Source organism: Anabrus simplex, chromosome 1 (genome assembly GCF_040414725.1).
Source record: "Anabrus simplex isolate iqAnaSimp1 chromosome 1, ASM4041472v1, whole genome shotgun sequence".
NCBI classification, from domain to species: Eukaryota; Metazoa; Arthropoda; class Insecta; order Orthoptera; family Tettigoniidae; genus Anabrus; species Anabrus simplex.
In genome coordinates, this window is record NC_090265.1 from 1,639,604,926 (window position 1) to 1,639,628,002 (window position 23,077).

Below are 23,077 nucleotides of genomic sequence, written 5' to 3' on the forward strand. Positions count from 1 at the left end.
TTGAAATGTGCCTAAACTCAATGTCAAACATTTCATTGATAACAATGTGGTATAAGGAGTTAAATGACAAATCTGTTAAGATAACATCAGTAATGGAAATAAGTAAAGTATATACATTAACTCAATTCATCATCTTGTGACAAGCATAAAAATCAAAACATGTTGTACACAGACAGTATGGGAAGTACCGTTAGTGTTCTGTATTGCATGAAACAGGTGTTATATAGGTCGAAATTCTATACAGAAATATCGAGAGTTTCAGCTTGTTTTGTAGGAAGCGATGACCTTTGGTCTGAAAGAATTTGTCCAGCACATGAAAACGCCTATGCGGGCACAGATGTAGCAGGTATGCTAAGGTAAGCAAGAGCAAGTTCACTTAAGAGCCGAATATTGAATTTTCACGACCGCATTGTAATAAAAATCGACTTTAAACCTATTAGATCGAGTTACGTACATTTAGTACGTGTTGAGATGTTAAGTACATACAAAAAATGGCCAACCGGACACCAGTGGGATCCGAACCCACGAACTCCCGATTTCACACTGGTAGCTCCACCAATTGAGCTGTGGCGGCCTAGCTCGTCTTTGTTCTGTTGGAAAGCTACAAGTCTGGCTCTGTCCTGTGTCCTCTACAAGCCTCAGTGACTGCATGTCTTCGCATATAATAGTAGCCGAACTCCTATGCAACTTATTTTTTTCTGCACTGTCTCTTCCATAGGTAAGAATGGAATTCTGTTCATGGCGAGCAACTGTATCTTGTACTATATCCTTACGATGCACCCGTTTTATTACATAAAATCAGCTTAATGGTCCGTATCGCACTTCAATAGATTCACAAATAAGTATTTAATTTATTTTCCACCTAGTCGATACAATGATTGCTTAAGGCAATTTTTAATGGTCAAAAGTGGTACATGTTTCGTATATTATCAACATCTTCAGCCACATAACACTGTTTAGATGAAAAATATATAAAATTGACAAAGTAATGCTTTAGAGGAAGTGTCCTTAAAATTAACATTGTCAATCTTATGTTAATTTTAAGGACACTTCCTCTAAAGCATTACTTTGTCAATTTTATATATTTTTCATCTAAACAGTGTTATGTGGCTGAAGATGTTGATAATATACGAAACATGTACCACTTTTGACCATTAAAAATTGCCTTAAGCAATCATTGTATCGACTAGGTGGAAAATAAATTAAATACTTATTTGTGAACCCGTTTTATGTTATTCCATAAATTTCACATTCCTCCAGCTGTAAATTGTACAAGTATCTGATTTTCTACCTGGACTGCTAGTAAAATACTGCCATGCTTGGGAGGACTTTCATGGCATTATTGGTTCTTTCTTATTACAAATATAAATAGAAAATATAGTGCAACAATTTTAAACAAAGATTTATGTATAAGGAAACCTACAAATAGAACAAACGTCTCAGTCTGGAGTCTGAACAACAGCACAGTGGTACTGTGAGTGTAGCCTGGCTGGGAGGTTTACTGAAGCACCCGCAGCGCTACACAGAGCATTTGAGTTGAATCGGTGCTCCGCTGTGACGTCACGTAACCTCAAGAACCGAGTTATTCAACAGTTCTACTCGCTCCGTCCCCACCACTAATTGGGACTATATAGGCCTACAGTATAAATATTCTTCACAGACGTTTACCATTGAAATTGATCTTGGTACTTGATACTGTACAACACCAGATAGTTCTAAGGAAGTTTTACCATCTTACTATGGATTTCAGGCTCACAACGATTATTGCCACGTTGCTGCAGAACCGACGCTTCTTCGTTGAATTTCAAGGACAGCGGAGTAGATGGAGAATACAGAAGAACGGTCTCCCACAAGGCAGTGTCCTAGCACCAATGCTATTTAACATATATACCAACGACCAACCTCTTCCACCTCACACAAGGAGCTTTCTGTACGCAGATGACCTGGCCCTGGCAACTCAGAGTAAAAACTTTGAGCAAGTGGAACAAAACCTTATTGCTGCTTTGAAGATGCTCTCAGATTATTATAAGGAAAATCACCTCAAGCCAAACCCATCGAAAACTAGTGTGTGCGCCTTTCATTTAAAGAACAAAGAAGCCCTGCGGAAGCTGCATGTGAAATGGAAAGGAATGGAGCTGGAACATAGCAATACTCCAGTTTCCCTTGGTGATACCCTGGATCGTTCGCTGACCTTCACCACACACTGCACCAAACTCAAGGCAAAAGTTTCATCACGAAACTGCCTATTCGTAAGGTAACTGGTTCTGGATGGGGCGCCCATCCCCAGACAGTAAGGACTACTGACTTAGCACTCTGCTACTCTGCTGCTGAATATGCTAGTCCCGTGTGGTATAAATCAGCTCACGCAAAGAAAGTCGACATTGCCTTGAATGAAACCTGCAGGCTAATTACAGGCTGTTTAAAACCAACACCCACACAGAAGTTGTATTCACTTGCAGGTATAGCCCCACCTGATATTAGACGTGAGGTGGCCGCTAATATCGAGAGACAAAAGGTTTGCAGCATCTCAGCCCACCCCCTTCATGAACATCAGCCACCTCCAGCTCGACTGAAATCCAGGAAGAGTTTTCTACAGTCTTCTGCTCCACTTGATTCTGACCCAAAAAAGGCCAGGGTTAAGCTATGGAAACAAAGGTACCCAGATCATCCGGAACGTGTTGAAATTGAAGAGAAGTTGCCACCTGGTCACGAAGAGGGATGGTGTATATGGAAGTCATTAAACAGACTGCGGACCAGCATTGCAAGATCTAAGGACAATCTTGTGAAATGGGGCATCATGCATGGTGGGGACTCATTATGCGAATGTGGAGAGGAACAGACTTCTACGCACCTCTTGCACTGTCGTCTATGCCCAGATTCATGTACAGGGTTGGAATTGGCACTGGCCGGAAACGCCATCAATGTAGCCAAATACTGGTCACAACTTGTGTAAATAATGTATATATAGTGTCGATATTTTCATGTAATACTTCCTTTCTCCTTTTATTTTTTTTACAATTAATTTGTTCATATGTCTCATTTTGTGTAATTAACATACTTCATATTTTTATTACTTAATTTTTTGAATTGTATTTGAATTGATTTCTTATATATTGGTACCTCTGACACGAATAAATAAAATAATAGACGTTTACCAAGCATGTTCTTAATAATTTTGACAAGCTTCAGAGCTATGGGAGTGACAGAGTCCTGCTTCTATTCGAAAGGACAGAACTTCTCGGAAACAGCTTAGCAAACAAAATGGAATTCAATGGAGTACTTTGGAGCTTATGGAAGTAAAAGTGTCAATAAAGAGGATGCATACGAATGTGTTAAGAGTTAATACTGTTTGTCAGAGGAGATAATCAGGGTGAGATAGGGGGTTCTTAACAACTGTTAAAAGGGAAACAAGTGTGAAGACAGATTGTTTATTATGAAAATCATAACATGTAATGTAGTCTGTTAGCACGCAAATGAATGATGTCAATAGACTTGGTGGTTGCAGGAATTAGGATGAAAACCTATTTTGCTATTTGCTTTATGTCGCACAGACTGACAGGTCTTATGGTGACAATGGGATATTACAGAGTTAGGAATGGGTGGGAAGCGACCGTGGCCTTAAGGTATACTGTAGCCAGGTGTGAAAATGAGAAACATGGAAAACCATCCTCAGGGATACTGACAGAAGGATTCAAATCCACTATCTCCCAAATACAAGCTCACAGCTACATGACCCAAACCACGCAGCCAACTTGTTCAGTTGGACGAGAATTATCTCTATGTATTCACCCTATGAAGGAGCAGATGAGGATGAAGTAGACAAATTTTACAAAATACCAAGTGACACTGTCGCCAAGGTCAACAGAAGCCTAAAGAAAGAATATTGTTCATGGCTTGATTTCAATGTGAGAATCTTAAATAGAACTGATATGAGATGGTAATGGTTAAATATAGGGAACCTAATAGGAATGTGTTTACTGGTCTAATAATCAATGGCACCGAGCTCGATAGCTGCAGTCGCTTAAGTGCGGCCAGTAATTGGGAGATAGTGGGTTTGAATCCCACTGTCGGCAGCCCTGAAGATGGTTTTCCGTGGTTTCCCATTTTCACACCAGGCAAATGTTGGGGCTGTACCTTAAGGCCACGGCCGCTATCTTCCCATTCCTAGGTCTTTCCTATTCCATCGCCGCTGTACGACCTATCTGTGTCGGTGTGACGTAAAGCAAATAGAAAAAAAATAATAATAATAATAACCAATGGTTTTACACACCTCTAAATACCACTATGGTTTTCAGAAATGCCAAGGTGCTGGAATTTTGTCCCACAAGAGTTCATTTGTGTGTAAATCTATTAACACAGGCCTGGTTTACTTGAGTGCCTTCAAATACCACTGAACTGAGCCAGGATGGTACTGGCCATTAAGATTTGGCCTGCGCTGTATCATCCAAGCCACTGAAATCAGCAAAATTGACTGATCTATGTCGCTTATGCAGTCAGTTCTCTTCACTTAAATTTTTCTTATCTGATCTCCTTGGGTCAACTCGTCTTACTCCAACCTCAATGATATTAGGTATGCAAAGCCTAGGTAGTCTCATTTTTGTGCCCTTTGTGGTCCTTCCTTTCTTCTACTAATACCTTAACTCTTTGAGAGATCAACTTCCTGAAACAACAGAGATGTTACAAAGAGACAGCAGATGAGTGTGTGCGGTGCAGCGAACATCTCTGAAGATGCACGATGTAGCGTGACTGCCGACTGTGGCCGATGTGGATGTGTGAAGCAGTAAAGCAGGCACTCCAGTCAAGAGATTCTGGCCTCTGCTTCACTTGCTTATAATGTGCAGGCAGTCAGGCAGGCACAGGTCTAGTAACATACAGTTTTGAAAGTTCCTTGCTGCATGGCCATTTCCTGCCTTTAATAAGTCTGCAGCATTAGGAATTCTGAATGTTAACAAAAAGATGTGATTTAATAACATTATCAATAATAGTTGTCAATAGGACATTACCCAAAGCAAGGTCCCATGTATCTCTCATGCACTATATCTTTCTAGAAACTAAGAAGCTTTTCGAATGTAAAGCTTATTTTCATTTTTTTCCACTTGTACTAATGTATTTGCCTTCACAGTATCAATAGAAATTTTGGCCGGAGTTGGAACAGCAGTGGGAAAATGATGTAAGCCTCTTCAATTAATGTTTTGAAATACTGTTTAATTATTTTGCAAATTTTTATATATTTATATCTTTAGACATTTGAACATTGGATGTTTGGACATTAGAAGAATTAGGTTTGGAAATTTTTTTGTGTTTACCTTATCATGTAATTGTGAGTTTCAAAATTATGTATCTAACTTGTGAAACAGACTATAGAGACGTGCCGTTTTTAGTGGTGAAATTAGTGTCGCATAAAAGAACTATCTCGAACATTGGTAAGCGCAAACGAAGAGACTTCTAATTGGTGAATGTGGAAGTCGGGAGTAAATTCTGTATTCTCATTGTTACCGTGTGCTTGCATCATTTTTTGCGTCTCGATCTTTTCCGCTCCTTCATAGGAGCGAAGCTTGCCTCCAAGTCTTTTGCTTCGGACCAGCTTTGCGAGCGGTCACGCTCCTGCTTCAGTCCCATTATGGGACGCCGGCCTCGGGGTAAGCACTATTTCTTCTCTTTTTTTGGATATTAACTTAATTTAAATGTAAATTTTCCTTAATGCGCAGGAATTTACCCTCGGAATTCACATTCACCATTTAATCATCGAAATGACTTAGCTTATCAGCTAAGCATTTACAATGTAATCTTTGGAGGCAATTCACTTTCCTTTTTTTTTTTTTTTTTTTTTTTTGCGCTATTGGATTTACGTCGCACCGACACATATCTTACAGCGACGATGGGACAAGAAAGGGCTAGGACTAGGAAGGAAGCGGCTGTGGCCTTAAGGTGGTGTGAAAATGGGAAACCACAGAAAACTTTTCTTTTTTAGAAACCCTGTAACGAACATGTAATTTAAGTTTCCCTCGGGTTTGCCTCCTGTAGTCCAGCTTCACTTAATACAAGCAGGCTAAATCTATGCTCTTTAAAGTGTGTTTAGTACAGAAACAAGTTAATTGTGCCTCTGTGTTAAGATTTTATATCTACCCCTTTTCTTTTTCTGTGTTAAGATTTTACATCTTCCCTTGTCTCAATTTGTTAAAATGGGATTAGCCCTCATTAAAGGTCATTATGTAAAGATTTCTTTGATATGCACATATCTGAAGGCACAACTGAAATTTATCTTATGAGTTTTGTTCAGTTCTTCCTGTATTTTGTATAATTTGTAAGTTACTTGGTATGTAGCATATTTTTACAGGCACAGTCAATTCTTCCATTCCTTTGGTATGAGAGTTGTTTTGCTTTTTGTTGTTAATTTTTTGGTGCGTCCTTTTTATTTTGGCTTTGTTAATTTATTAAACGAAATTGTCTAAATTACCTTCTACCAATTCTTTTTCACAAGTGATACGCTCCATCTACCTTGTAGGGTTTCCATGCCGCTTCCCACATCCTTTGTAGTTGTCACGTTTGTCAACCTGTTGTTTATGTTTTATGCAACTTCAAGCCTGTGAACCTTGTGTGTGTCCTAATGTATTTACTGTGTTTTTAAATTCATAACATTTAACATAAAATTTATCATAAACCTATTGTTTGTATTTAACATGTTTATGTAATCAGTAACATGGTTACAGAAATGATAATACTTGCATGGATGAATTATATAAATTATAAATTGTGGGCAAAATAGTAGCAACAGCATTTTATTTAATATCTACTCTTACAACTTGAAGGCAGAATATTTCCCTGCAATTTTCATTTTAAATATGTAAGGTTACTATACATATTGACGCTCTACTACCATCCAATTTTACAATTTTGTGCTGAAGTGCTTGTAAACTGACCTATTCTCTCTGTTCTTTCCATCAACGGTTAGCCAGGTGCAAAAGTCAGCAGAGCTTATTCAGCCACAACCTCTGCACACTCGGGCTGAGTAAGCGAATGCGAGTAGCTAGGCGTGAATTTAAATCTGACTAATGTCAGATATATTCACAACTGAAAATTACTTATTTTATACAAGAATGATTTTAAGGAAACAATTAAAATTTTTAATAGTTTTGACAAGGCTGATTTAGATACATAACTGATTTTCAGTCAATACAGACCAAAATAAATTAAACCACACTGGTTAAGTTAATAAATAAGGTCACACTTAGTATATTACACACGTGAAACCTAATCCGACCACGGTCAGATTTGGGAGTGAATGTGTTTCTTTTTTCCATACATACATTATCATTATAGACTGTTATGCCTTTCAGCATTCAGTCTGCAAGCCTCTGTGAATTTACTAAACGTCGCCACAATCCTCGATCTGCAACTAGTGTTGTGCCCTCATTTAGTTCTATACCTCTTATCTTTAAATTGTTAGAAACCGAGTCTAACCATCGTCGTCTTGGTCTCCCTCTACTTCTCTTAACCTGCATAGCAGAGTCCATTATTCTCCTAGGTAACCTATCCTCCTCCATTCGCCTCACATGACCCCACCACCGAAGCCGGTTTATGCGTACAGCTTCACTCATCGAGTTCATTCCTAAATTAGCCTTTTATCTCCTCATTCTGAGTACTCTCCTGCCATTGTTCCCACCTGTTTGTACCAGCAATCATTCTCGCTACTTTCATGTCTGTTACTTCTAACTTATGAATAAGATATTCTGAGTCCACCCAGCTTTCGTTCCCGTAAAGCAAAGTTGGTCTGAAAACAGACCGATGTAAAGATAGTTTCGTCTGGGAGCTGACTTCCTTCTTACAGAATATTGCTGATCGCAACTGCGAGCTCACTGCATTAGCTTTACTACACCTTGATTCAATCTCGCTTACTATATTACCATCCTGGGAGAACACACAACCTAAATACTTGAAATTATCGACCTGTTCTAGCTTTGTATCACCAATCTGACATTCAATTCTGTTGAATTTCTTACCTACTGACATCAATTTAGTCTTCGAGAGGCTAATTTTCATACCATACTCATTGCACCTCTTTTCAAGTTCCAAGATATTAGCCTGCAGGCTTTCGGCACAATCTGCCATTAAGACCAAGTTGTCAGCATAGGCCAAACTGCTTACTACATTTCCACCTAACTGAACCCCTCCCTGCCATTTTATACCTTTCAGCAGATGATCCATGTAAACTACGAACAGCAAAGGTGAAAGATTACAGCCTTGTCTAACCCCTGTAAGTACCCTGAACGAAAAACTCATTCTACCATCAATTCTCACTGAGGCCCAATTGTCAACATAAATGCCTTTGATTGATTTTAATAATCTACCTTTAATTCCATAGTCCCCCAGTATAGTGAAAATCTTTTCCCTCTGTACCCTGTCATATGCTTTCTCTAGATCTATGAAACAAATACAACTGTCAATTCCTCTCGTAGCATTTTTCAATTACCTGGCCCATACCGAAAATCTGATCCTGACAGCCTCTCTGTGGTCTGAAACCACACTGGTTTTCATCCATCTTCCTCTCTTGTGGGTTACTGTAGTCACGTCCTAGTTCGTGAACCATGGGCAACGGCTGAGTGGCCTAGTAAGTGATCCTGAGAGTCGGGATACCAGCTGCTATGGAATGGGAGTGGGCATCTCGGATATATTCCGAGTCATGGCCCTCCTTGTGCTAAGGCGGCTAGAACTATACAATTCACCGGTGGTCCATAACCCGTTAGAGGAGAGATCCTCACTTGGACTATGTGCAAGTAGGGTAGCATCCTGCTTCATGAATTTACCGAGCTCAGAACATTTTTCTTTTTCCCAGATAAAATTACTTTTTTTGTGTGTTTTCATTTTTGGATATATTTCTAAATTTCATTTCTTTATAAATTAATTTAACATACTGAAGACGATGTTACTTACAACAGCAGTAAGTACCTATCTACTTCCACACACAACTTCAGGCATTCCTTCAAACTCACACTGTACTCATGCTAGTTTATCTTTCACGGATAACTACAGCTCCTATACATGGATACAGACAAGAGGGAAGTTGCCACCAAAAACTTATATTCACAAAATGTAAAAATCAAAACTTTATAATCCGCTTCAAAATTCATCAAAACACAACAGCTGAGCTACATATCATCTCCACCCACAATACTTGACCATCCAATAACTTGGATTTCGTCACAAGCATATAGGAATACATCACTTTAGCCAAATAGAACATCCTCAAGAACTGTTTACGAACTCAAAATCAATCAACATAAACATAGGCGCACAAGACCCCAACGAGGAAGCCTGAAGAAGGAACATTGCAAGACATGAACTTTTAAATTCAACAAGTGTCTTTTACATACATATTTCCAATTTTTTAATGTGTTTAAATTCACCAAGTGTTTTATATATATATATATATGTTTCATATGTTTTATGTATATGTACAATTTACTTTAAGTCTAGTTAAGCTTTTTACTACCGTATTTAATCTCAAACAATTTTAGCCCTACGTAATCACAAATGATATGACGATAACATCTAACCCACAACCCCATTAGACATCCTGACACACTAATGGGTGACTACATCTTTGTGACATACCAATGCCTAATGGATGTAATATTGTGATCTATCAGCTGATGATGACTGTATACAGTCGAAACCGGTACTGATGTAAGTCTGCTTCATAATAAATAGTTTTGATAGGTGGAATATCTTTCGTGTACATATACGAAGATAACCATTATTTAAAAAAATAATGCTAAGAAGCTTTCAGTGGAATGGAGTGATATTGCAATTCTACCTAAATATACATAACAGGCTGTGGTGCACTGCTCACCTGATGATTCGCTATGGTAAGGAGGCAGCCGGTTATTTGGTTGTTCTTCGGCCAATGACTGAAGTAATGTGGAGCCTGTTGTTGGCTGACCTGCCTTAGTAGAGACTCATAAAAATTTTGTGATTGGAATAAACAAACAATTAAAATCAATGAAAACTTTATAGACATGGCTGATTTAGATATATAACAGTGATTTTCAGTGATGAATAGATCGCCTGTTGCATTCTCTGACCAGGTCGACTAAAGCCGGGCTCCAAATTGCTTCAATCATTGACCAAAGAACAGCCAATCAGCATGTGCCTCACCACCATGGCAGGCCAATAGGCAAGCAGCACACTGCAGCCTACACATGGAATTGAGATACCATTCTATTTCATTGAGAGCTTTGTAGTAGTCAAAGAGAGTGGAACCCTTGAGAATGTCTAAGGCAGTTTTCAGTGAATCAGGACTACCATATGCTCCTGGACCACGATCTATAAGCCCAAAGAATACAGATACAGGTTATAACGCCGGCTGTGAAAGCCAACTGCTATGTGATTCACAACTGGTAATTGGTACAGTAACAACACACTTTGCAACATGATGCCTCCACTCCTACTCTGACATCACACAGCATGGAGTAGTCACGGCTACCAGCAAGTGGCAATACTTCCTGCACGTGCCGAAGATTGCTTCTAACCTAACCCTCTCATCAACAGTGCTTTCCAGTAAACCAGAATAATCTAGCCCGTCACTATCAACATATTTTGTCACCAACAGTAATCTAACCCTCCCTATTAGTAATTCTGACACTGATAGTAATATTACAGTTGCTGCACAACTTAAGCGAACTCTAACCTAATCCTATCACTAACGGTTCTTTCCAGTGAACCAGAATCTAACCAGTCACTAACAGTAACCATGTCAGGTCATTTGGGGAGGAGTTCTGACTAACATTTATCCACACTGCGGTGAGTGCACCATTTTTTGTTTGTTATGCTGACAGCCATGTATAACCATTCATCAACATGCCATGTGGAGAACAGCAGAGAGGGGTAAGGTGTTGTGACCATGTTGTTGCAACAACAAATACCACCTCCACCATTCTCTGCAGGCTGCGCTGCAAGAGGTCCAAACCATGTCTACCAGAAATGAGGTTAGGTGCAATGTGTAGATCTCAAAGAGCCTCATTTAATCCACAGTATGTATCCATTTCTTTGCTAAGTGGTACATCTATCTTGGTGAGATATCATCCAAGTTCATATTCTCTAATATGACCCTACCCCAACAGACGAGCGTCTCCATACAACGGTAAGGTAAGGGTGTATTCTGCCCGAAGGCAGGTGCGAACCTCCGCAGAAGTGTGCCTGAGCTGGAGTTTACGTACAGTAGGGTGGCCAGTTCCTTTCCGTTCCTCCATTCCCTTACCCCCCAATCAACAGCGCATGGCAACCAATCCAAATCTTGACCAAGCCCAATGTTGCTTAACTTTGGAGATCTCACGGAATCTGGTGGTGTCTCAACACGGCTACGGCCGTTGGCTCCATACAATGGAAATCACACAATTCCCAGTGTTAGAGTATATTCCCCAAATGGCATGTTTCAATTCCTACTGGACTGCACACCAATCAATACTAGTGAAAAAGTTTCAGTACAGTTTTCTGAGCTGATAAAACTTCTGTACCCGGTTCGTGAGGTTACAGATCCAACAAGGCAGCAGCTCCGACGAGCTCACAGGCTTGCCAACGTTGGCATTTTCACAGCTACTGAATAACAAGAAAGATGAAAGATAGGTTACAGCTACAAAACATTGATTTGGAAAAACCATTGGTCTGGGTAGGTTAGGTCCAGCTAGTGACAAAAACATTGGGCTGGGAACAAGGAAAGGGGATCTGGCAGCATAAGGCTGAGCTGCAAAGCAGCCAACAGGCCTCTAGCATCCCCTGGGACAGTACTGGCTACTGATAAATTCATTGTAATCCACCGAAAACCACTGACAGAGACAGGTTAGATCATGATCCACCAAAAAACTGTAGTCACAGGGTTAGGTTAGTTTGGACAGAATTTCCACTGACCAACTGTTGTCACTGAATCCACTGTTGGTGACAATGGTTGAATGCAATAAATATAATTGACTCAATTATTGGTCTACCACCAAGGTTTCAACTGGTAGATATCCAGGGACTGGCAAATCAACACCATACATATACTGCCTGACAAAACTGAAGCACTCAGAAAAAAAATGGTCAGATATCAATGTAACTTCGTACACGTACACATCATCAGTGCTTATGTAAAGGATTAGAGTTTTAATTCTCTGTAACAGATAGAATGGCCACCAGAGTGCATTAGTGTTGTTCGTGTTCAGTGTTGTTACCAGGCCTGCTAGGGTATATAACGGGCATGAACAGCATGTTGAGTGATCGCTGAAGGACAGAGATGCCGTGTTGTGTATGACACCATTATAAGCACCACAGTTTGAAAAGAGCCTCATTATGGTCTCCATTTGGCCGGCTGCTCAAATCTTGCAATATCCAGATTTGTGGAACACTCCAATGTAACAGTGGCCCGATGTTGGACTGAATAGGAACGTGAGGGCAAGCACACTTGTCAAGGTTCCGGTCAACCACGTCTGACCACTACAAGAAGGATCACAGTATTGTGCACCAAGCACTTCGTAACCCCTTCAAATCTGCGCCTGCCATCCAAGAACAGGTAATGGACTCCCTGCAACATTCTGTGTGATCCCGCACCATTGGTCTGAGACTGGCAGCAGCTGGACTAGGGAACTCTTCCTCCAGACAAAAGAGTACCAAGACCATATACTCTGAACAAACTACCGATATTCATAAGTTTTCTTATCTCCAGTCCTACTACTCTTGTAGGGTAATGAAACTATTGTACGTGCACCTTTTAGTGATAGATTTACACCCTAGTGCTGAATCGGTCGACCTCAGGTATCTTCAAGATTCATACCGGCAACCTTTGAAACACAAACTAAGAATCGCTTATGCATCGCTGTGCGACATCTGGCGTACACTTTACGTACTTGTACTGTTGTTTATACAGCAAAGCCAAACTATATAATTCATGCTAGGAACAAGATTCGCATCGAGAAATGTTACATAATGTTATATAATGTGTGACGAATATTTGTTGGCTTAAGATAATAAAGATGTACAAAATTCATATCGATCGATCATATTATCGATTCAATTCAGATTTCATTTCCATTCAGTTGGCAGTATTACTGGAACCGGCAGTGCTCCCTCCTTACTCCTCAACCCAGAACAAAACTATCACTAAAAAGTGTGCGTGTAATACAACATAAGGTCATTCCTCCTCAGGTCAAGACCATCTTAATTACCACCAAGAGGTGCCAACTGATCATTTACTGATGGCTGGCACCATATTAGTGATTTCTATGAATCTTTACTTCAAGTTTGGATATTTCAGTCCAAGGACTGGGATCTAAATTCTCAACTCAAAATTTCCCTTCAGCAGAAAAGTGTAGCATAACTTTCTGTCGTTGACAAGAAGTAAATCAACGTAACTACTCTGTCCATGTAATTTATATAGACCATCCTAATGAACTCGTAGGCTACATAAGAGCTGAAGGCAGATTCCTCACCTCGTCAACAATTTGCCCGATATTTTACCTAGTAGGCCTACTTTAAAGGAGTAAAAATGAGTATGGGAAACGTCAAGAAAATATGGGTCTAAATAAAACATTTTACCTAATGCTATTCCACCTTATCCTACAATAAAGAAAAAGGTAGGCCTACCCCTTTTAATTTTCGCTTCTAGCCTATACAATTAATGTACCTTCAGGTCGTATTATGAAATATTTTTAAAAATTGCTGTAATTAACTTTATGTCATCAAATTTCATCAATTCTTTTAAGAAATCCTGGCCTAACTTTTCATCAAGCTTTCACAATTTGTCTCATCACTTAGCGTAGACCTACATACTTTTACAGACTCCTGAATAAAAATTAGTCTGAGGAGAATTCCATGTACTATTTTCAAATTATGTTGGTACCCTCAGAACCACAAGTTAAGCTTGAGAAGTCTCAAGTTTATTTGGTTAGTCCTGAAGAAACTGCAATTATAATAATCTGGCAGATACCTTCAGTTATATCACTAAATACCTAAACACACACCAATATTTCCCTCAGATGATCCCTTATCAAACCCAAGACAGACTCCATTTATAATCTAACTCAAATACTTCTGCATTCAATACATCAGGTTTACTGCTCTATAAAAGAATGCATAATCTACCTAATGTCCGCCTCTGTAGCATAACGGTTAGCACTACTAGCTGCCGTCCTCGGGGGGGCCCAGGTTTCATTCCTGGTACTGCCAGAAAATTTAAGAATGGCAGGAGAGCTAGTATGTGGTTAAAATGGCGCATGCAGCTCTCCTCCAATGGGGATATGCCTGAAAAGAGCTGCACCACCTCAGGATGAGGACACGAGTTTACTTTATCCACCTAATTAGCCAAACCCATTGCTTACAACACTTGTAAAAATGTCGCCCTTTCACGTAATTTATAGGACTACATAAACTAATGTGACAATATTCATACATTAGGCTGCATAAGCATGATAATACAACAATATCAGATATCGGAGCCTCACAGGCTCACAGAATAGAAAATTGGATGACAAGCATAACCTAATTAAATATGTATCTAAAAATCTTCCTCAGATCAGTAAAAATGAACAACATAGTCAAATTAAGCTATGTAGAATAGTAAAACAACCACAGAAATATTTTGTGTTGCAGCAAATAAATTCAATAAGAAAGAAACCACCTCAAAAAATTAAGACAGTAACAAATCAATTCAGAACATAAGGTTCTTGAGGCAAACTAGGTATTGCAAGATTTACACTGTGACATATTACAAGCCAGGACACAGCTAAACGACAGTTCCTCTAGGTGACAGCAGGGACTCAACACAAGTGCATATAAGCAGAAAGTACATCTCTCTAGCATTTCGCAAATTATGAAGAGTAAAAATTGAATAATACGTCAAAATACCTATTCAGGCGCGTCTACAACTAAGGGAGAATTATATTATTCTAAACGTTACGTGAATTATTCCGAAGTACCAAAACACAAGAGGATATGAATACAAAATTGTCAGTTAAAACCTCCTTTTAAACGGTACAAGAACCTCCGTTAAGTGGGAGAAATTACTTCTTACAGCTACAATACGTATTATTTAAATTAATTCTCTGCGTGATTATCTGCAGATAAGTAATACCCCAACACACAAAAATGGCATTTGAAGTACCTAAACCTAACAGAAATTACACCTCAGATTTATCAACTGCTCCAAATAAAATTATCAATCTGACACAACAAATCAAAAGATATCACAGTAGTTTACGCACATTGCAAATGACTCTCCCACTAAAATGACAACGAAATTTTACCGGGGATTTAATGTGGATTTCATCACTAAATACTCATACAAGCAGCATGTAGAAATACTGTCAACACAATAATCAGACAAAATAAATAACAATGTATCATCTACGCATAAAATTATCGCCACTAACATCATAATTGCACAGCAAGTCGCCTTCTAGAAACATACCTGTAATATCAAGCACAAAAAGAACGTCGCCATGTTGGGCTGTCCTAGTGACAAGACAAATGAACTAACATCGGCGCAACGCGCCGCCTTCTACACCTATTACGATTGCCGAATTCACATCTAAAAAGGTGATAACAAATGCCGCCAAACAAAATTGGCTCACTCTCCTAGCACCAACTAATGATAGCTAAATATCCTTCAAAACTATTCCATACATACATTTCACGTTAACTACGAGATCGAAACTATACAGAAATAATTTTCAAAATATACCTAAAATGTTGTTATATAGGAGGGAAATTGATTTCCTTTAAAAAATCGTCCGGGAGAAATCTACTCAAGTATACCAATAAAACGGTTTGTATTCCATAATAAAATGTCGATATCAATACTTGGAACCATGAGAATTTGAGTCTGACATTTGTACGACGAAAGCAGTAACTACGAGATGCACTGCGTTGTCCTAATTACATCCACCTTCCATAATCTTTTAATACAGGCTCAAAGTTTAAAATAATATATAGTATTACTGGAATTCAATAAAACGTTTCCCACTCCTATTTAACGGTACTAGAAAATGGGCTGTTACTATGGTAACGATAACAGCAACGCCACATTTAAAGAAAAATCACCACATGGTTGGTTTGCTCTCAGTCGCTTTCGTGATATTATTCGTAGTGGTGCTGCGTTAGCTGTTGCTGCTTTATGTTTGTTTTCTGAATATTATTTTCGTGGTTAGCTTATTCGTTTGCGTAAGTTTATCAATGGCTGGCTGTAAAGTTCTATTCCATATTTAACATGTGTATTTTTGAGGTTATCATCAGAAACATGATTTTGTTAATGATGAAATCTCATATTTATCAGCAATGACGTGTTCTGACTTAACCTTTTATAGGGCATGGTACAATAATGTACCACTTTTTTGTATTAACGATAGTCATGCATGTGTCTTGGTACAAGTGTGTATCGAATGCATGGGATGATGTACCAGCATTTGTGGATTTTGCTGCCAGCTAGTTTGAGGTCGAGGAACCCGCTGTTTTCTCTCCAGTGGCATGCGATTGCGAAGTGGTACATACCGTACGCGCACCTTTTAGCGATACATGGACACCCTAGTGCTGAATAGGGTATCTACAAATACAGTAGAGACAATACACGACACTTACGGATTTCGCCTTGCTAAAATGGGAGACAATTCGACGGTGGCGCTCCTAGTGACTTGACCTGAACAAATCGCGCTAAATTCAAATATCAATGGAAATGTATATACGGAAATGGATAAATAAATTACGTCTAGAAAGAAAGTGGTATTGAGATATTAACTTCGAAGTTGCTAAAGCAATTCTGGATAAATGAATGAAGAATTATTTAAAAGGTTATTATTCAAAGACTGAAATTAGACATATAAACAAGGTGTGAAATGGACTGCTGTGAAATGGCTTGATCTTCCATTTATGCATTACTTTTTTAGCTTTAGCATACCTGCCTGAAATCTTACGGTTGGATTTGTCTTTTTTCCTCATTTGAAAACATTGTATCATCACATTAAGACATTTGTCAATAAAAATATCGGCACATTCCTTACACATATGATGCAATGAATTAACATTTAATAGCTGGACAATTTTCCTCTTAACATGAAGCCTACTAACAGAAAGAAAATCTATAAAATCTCGGCTTTAATCTGAGAAGAGGGATAAAAGAAAGAAAAGTTTGAAAATGTTGTCGATAGTGATGCTTTGAGGAATATTTACGTACAATTAGAGTAAAAATGTAACATACCCTTGGCTGCACAGTCGAGGATTTTTAAAGTCGCTGGCCTGGAAATGATCTGAACAGATCTTATAATTCTTATACAAGCGTAACGTCCCTTCTTTCTTGTACACTTTATCCAAATCGCTTCTGTGACGTTTCAAAACCCACAGTTCACACCTACAACAACACATCGGTATTGAAGGTTAACTGCTGCACTACACAATAAAATATGCGTATTATATTTTAAGCCCGTTAAAATATGGGTCGAGCAGGTCAGAAGATTATGAAGTACTATAAAAATCACTGTCACTGGAAGAATATATATGCAAACACAATATTACTTAAATGTTCTTGTCACGAGGGAACCTGAAGAACGACCGCGCATTTTTCTCTACTTCGTAATTACTGCAGCCAAACACAGCACATACCCTTCCCCTCATGTTGAGAGGAGATATCAAGGAATGACACACGCTACTATTTAATTATGCCAACTCACTGAAAATGCATAAATAACACCAAAAACTTCACACAAAAATACACGTGCTCTTATGACAGAATCAGTACCGTTCAGGTCTATCCGCTAGAGTGAGCTCCAATAGCTGTCCCTCGATATCTCGCTCAGTGTCGTGTATTGTCTCTACTGTATTTGGTATCTACCTCGGGTATCTTCGAGATTCGTATTGACAACCATTGAAACACAAACTATGAATCGCTTGTGCATCGCTGTGCGACATCTGGCGTACACTTTACGTACTAGTACTGTTGTTGTTTACACAGCAAAGCCAAACTATAGAATTCATGCTGGGAACAAGATTCGTATCAAGAAATGTTTTATAATGTTATATAATGCATGTATGACACAGTTGTTGGCTTAAGTTAATAAAGGTTTAGAAAATTCATATCGATCGATAATATTATCGATTCAATTCAGATTTCATTTCCATTCAGTTGGCAGTATTACCTTAACCGGGAGAGCTCCCTCCTTACTCTTCCAACACGTACAAAGAAATATCGCTAAAAGATGCGCGGACTATACCTGTACCGCGCCCGTTTGGAGGTCCACTTGTGAACGTGTCTTTGGGTTTGTCTTCGCTTTACAACTGAATTTGGAAGAAAGTAAAGGATTTCTTACTGTTCCAAGGTACGTACATTTTTGTTAAGATAGATAACTACACACATATATATGAAATAGTATTATACTGCTTACGAATACTTAAGTATTTCAATATAAATACGGAGAAATACTTAACCTGAAAATTTAACACAATGATATTACGTATTCTCACAATAAAATTTGGATAGTAACATAATTAATGGTGTAATAGTGAAGTCGGTCCTTTACCAAGAGACCTACGGATAATTACCTTTCGCAATTATTAGCCAAAAGATAATACAATGAATTTAGTCAAGTTATGTCATGATACGTTTGCTTTGGTAGGTCATGAAGGGTCCGTCTAAAGATGAAGTAGAAAATATTTTGATCTCGATCTCCAAAAACCAAGCCTATGAGTCGGATGATGGAGGAGATGATGATGCTGAAGATGGTATTCCAGTAATACCATCCCATTCACAATGTAACAGGCAGAAAAACAACAAGGACATCGGTCTTAGTCTGGAAGGTAAATATGTCTTCTAGATAATTTCACTACTGCCCCTAGTCTGTCATTTTAGAATTTTACCCCTTGGTTCCTTGGGCCCCTGTGTGATCTGGATGATTAGATGTTTCGCTTTCGCTGTCAGCCTGGGTTCGAGTCTCAATCGTTTCTTGTAATTTTTTCTGGAAAAAGTGAAGGTCAGATCCTTTTTATCCTGGATTGTCACTTTCAGTTTCAATCCAGTTCGGCCCCATAATCAATCATTTCCATCATTCATTCATTCATTCATTCATTCATTTAATCATTCACTTACCTCCTCAATCATAAAAGAGCAGGTATATAACATGCCTCTCCAGACGGCCCAGTTCAATCATTCAGAGCTAGATGGGGCATTCATTCCTGACCTGGTCTTCGACAGAAAACAGGCTTAGATATATATTGTTAATGTATTAGTTTATTAATTACTATAGTGCAAACTTTCAATCCTTTTCTGCAGTATTGGAGGATTCTGATGATTTATCATCAGATGATTCTGCAGTGGATCCAAACTTCATGCCAACTGCTAGTGACACAACTAAACCGGCAGGAATTCTCATACAGGAGTCGTCATCTGAATTTGATGAAGATGATCAGCTTACCCCAGCAGATCAATATCACTGGACCAAATTGGGTAAAATGCCTAATGAGTTCAAGTTTAGTACAGTGTAATGTAAATCTGTAAAATATCAATGCATGAAAGAAACTTCTGCTTGAATGTATTACTTGATATTTTTCAAAAAATTATATAATAATGAGTATGATAGATTTTTGAGTGATTTTTTTAAAATAAAATTCTATAACAATGAGAAATGATTGACTTTGTAAGTGCTTTGATCATATATGTGATTAAGGACTCATAATGTACTGAAATATTTTCAGGATAATGAGGTGGTACATTATTGTACCATGCCCACTTTAGTTTTTACATTACCGTTATAGGGCAGTGGTACAATAATGTACCACTCATTTTGACTGATCAAATGATCATAAATAATTATCAAATCAAAGTCTATCGACAGTATGCATTGTACTAAGTCATGAAAACACAAAAATAACAGTGAATTGCGAGAGCGCCTTATGCCCTATAAAGAGTTAAATGATGGAATAATTAGCTCGACCTTCGGAACGGGTCAGAGTTTATTGAATTGCATTAGACCTACATTATTTATTAAACACACAGCCTGTAAAGGGTGATATGCTGCATATAGGGGTAACTATGACAACGCAGCGTACTTCGTAGTTACTGCTTTCGCCGCTCAAACGTAAGACTCCAATTCCCGTGCGCCCAATTATAAGCACGTGCAAATAATTTTAGCAACTATGGACAGTACGTGTCAATGAAGATAAATATGAGATTTCATAATCATAACGAAATCATCAACTGCTCATAACTGCATCTACTAATGCCCAACAATCAAAAGTAAATTACCATATATATTATCCATTAGCCAGTTGTAAGGAAGTAATTATACACTGACAGACAGGGCAAATGCAACACCAAGAAGGAGTGGTTCGAAAGGGATGAAAGTTGGGGAAAAAACAGAGACGGCACGGACGAATAATTGATGTTTATATCAAACCGATATGCAGGTTACACAATGTGCACGGCATCGACTCAGTAGGATGTAGGACCACCGCGAGCGGCGATGCACGCAGAAACACGTCGAGGTACAGAGTCAATAAGAGTGCGGATGGTGTCCTGAGGGATGGTTCTCCATTCTCTGTCAACCATTTGCCACAGTTGGTCGTCCGTACGAGGCTGGGGCAGAGTTTGCAAACGGCGTCCAATGAGATCCCACACGTGTTCGATTGGTGAGAGATCCGGAGAGTACGCTGGCCACGGAAGCATCTGTACACCTCGTAGAGCCTGTTGGGAGATGCGAGCAGTGTGTGGGCAGGCATTATCCTGCTGAAACAGAGCATTGGGCAGCCCCTGAAAGTACGGGAGTGCCACCGGCCGCAGCACATGCTACACGTAGCGGTGGGCATTTAACGTGCCTTGAATACGCACTAGAGGTGACGTGGAATCATACGCAATAGCGCCCCAAACCATGATGCCGCGTTGTCTAGCGGTAGGGCGCTCCACAGTTACTGCCCGATTTGACCTTTCTCCACGCCGACGCCACACTCGTCTGCGGTGACTATCACTGACAGAACAGAAGCGTGACTCATCGGAGAACACGACGTTCCGCCATTCCCTCATCCAAGTCGCTCTAGCCCAGCACCATGCCAGGCGTGCACGTCTATGCTGTGGAGTCAATGGTAGTCTTCTGAGCGGACGCCGGGAGTGCAAGCCTCCTTCAACCAATCGACGGGAAATTGTTCTGGTCGATATTGGAACAGCCAGGGTGTCTTGCACATGCTGAAGAATGGCGGTTGACGTGGCGTGCGGGGCTGCCACCGCTTGGCGGCGGATGCGCCGATCCTCGCGTGCTGACGTCACTCGGGCTGCGCCTGGACCCCTCGCACGTGCCACATGTCCCTGCGCCAACCATCTTCGCCACAGGCGCTGCACCGTGGACACATCCCTATGAGTATCGGCTGCGATTTGACGAAGCGACCAACCTGCCCTTCTCAGCCCGATCACCATACCCCTCGTAAAGTCGTCTGTCTGCTGGAAATGCCTCCGTTGACGGCGGCGGCCTGGCATTCTTAGCTATACACGTGTCCTGTGGCACACGACAACACGTTCTACAATGACTGTCGGCTGAGAAATCACGGTACGAAGTGGGCCATTCGCCAACGCCGTGTCCCATTTATCGTTCGCTACGTGCGCAGCACAGCGGCGCATTTCACATCATGAGCATACCTCAGTGACGTCAGTCTACCCTGCAATTGGCATAAAGTTCTGACCACTCCTTCTTGGTGTTGCATTTGCTCTGTCAGTCAGTGTATTATAAAACAGAATATAAAAATACCCACATTATTATTATTATTATTATTATTATTATTATTATTATTATTATTATTAAACTAAAATTCATATCACGAATAAGCCTAGGCAAATTGTAAACTAGCCACAGATTAACAAAAAACGACAGCACAAATAACATTCTGGATACATAAACGTAACACACCCCAAAAGCGATTGACAGAAAGTCAAGACATGTGGCGATGGCAACCCGAAAGGCCGGTCTGCACTGATTAACGTTTAACAACATGTTAAATGTTAAAAGTGTTAAATGTCAACTGGTGACACCATCAACATGTTAAATGTTCAATACTGTTTCATTGAACATTGTGTCCACACTTAATAAACATGTTAAACTTGACTTCCTTTTTCTACATACAGGTAGTTCATTATATCAATTTGTGGTACCGGTAATACATTTAGGTGGTGTCTAACACGTCGATATTCTGTCCCAAATAATTCCAAAATTATTTGAAAATTATTTAATAAATTAATAATTATTAACGCGTGGGTCAAATAATTTTATCACTCTCCTATGTTAATTCTAGGACAGTGAGAACATGTCACGAAGCACGCACTCAAGTAAGACAAAATACAGGTCCCAAATACACTCTCTCACACATCAAATTCTACCAACACCAATTAAAGGAGAATGAAATTTCTAACTACAAAGACTAGTAGAAATTATCGCCAATATCTAAACAAGGACTACGTCTACAATATTATTACAACAGATGAACAGAAAAAATAGTTTGAAATCTTATCTATAATGGATATGGCTTCTGGACTTGGCTGATGATAGTAAAAATGGATGAGGTTTCATCTCGAGTAATACTCTCCCCTTGGCTGAATGATGCCTCACATTTTAGTTATTCATGGCTGCAGCAGATGAAGACTTGGAACAGTTATAGATTCCTTCGTAACGTTGAGGTTCCATCCTTCGAAATAATTCAGGACTGCTTGCGATCTTCCGTCTTCTGGTAAAAAGCTGAAACTAATAAATTTGTTATAGTAATAATTCCAAACACACACTCGATTCTTTATGATGGCACAGTTCTACGTAGTTTAATGTTCCTCAGATTATTAATGAAATCTGAACTGCAACGTTTCAAACAAATATTACAATTTAAAATTTCCTCAGAAGCAGAAATATTGCCATCTTTCCTCAAATGGATGCCTATAATTTCCAACGTCGTGTAGGTCGTCTCCCAGTAGTACAGGCAATTTTATTTTACGAAGACAAGTTCTTGCAAGAAGCAACTAGCCAGGTAAAACAGCTAAAGTCAGCGAAGCGAAGAAAAGTAAGGAATAAAGAGAGCAAATTTCCCCAGATACACGGGT

General features: G+C 39.3%; 1 protein-coding gene across 2 annotated transcripts in view; it reads right to left on the reverse strand.

Annotated features, from left to right (window-relative positions):
- The window catches only part of LOC136858645 (poly(A) RNA polymerase gld-2 homolog A), a 384,677-nt gene extending 369,153 nt beyond the window's left edge, over positions 1–15,524 (reverse strand). Inside the window, exon 1 of one of the 2 annotated variants that reach the window (XM_067138357.2) lies at positions 15,437–15,524. The gene's annotated coding sequence lies outside the window, so the exon portion shown is untranslated. Of the gene's footprint in view, positions 1–15,272; positions 15,390–15,436 lie in introns of those variants that run through there. The other variant, XM_067138358.2, reaches the window with a different exon arrangement.
- Positions 15,525–23,077: the final 7,553 nt, after the last annotated feature.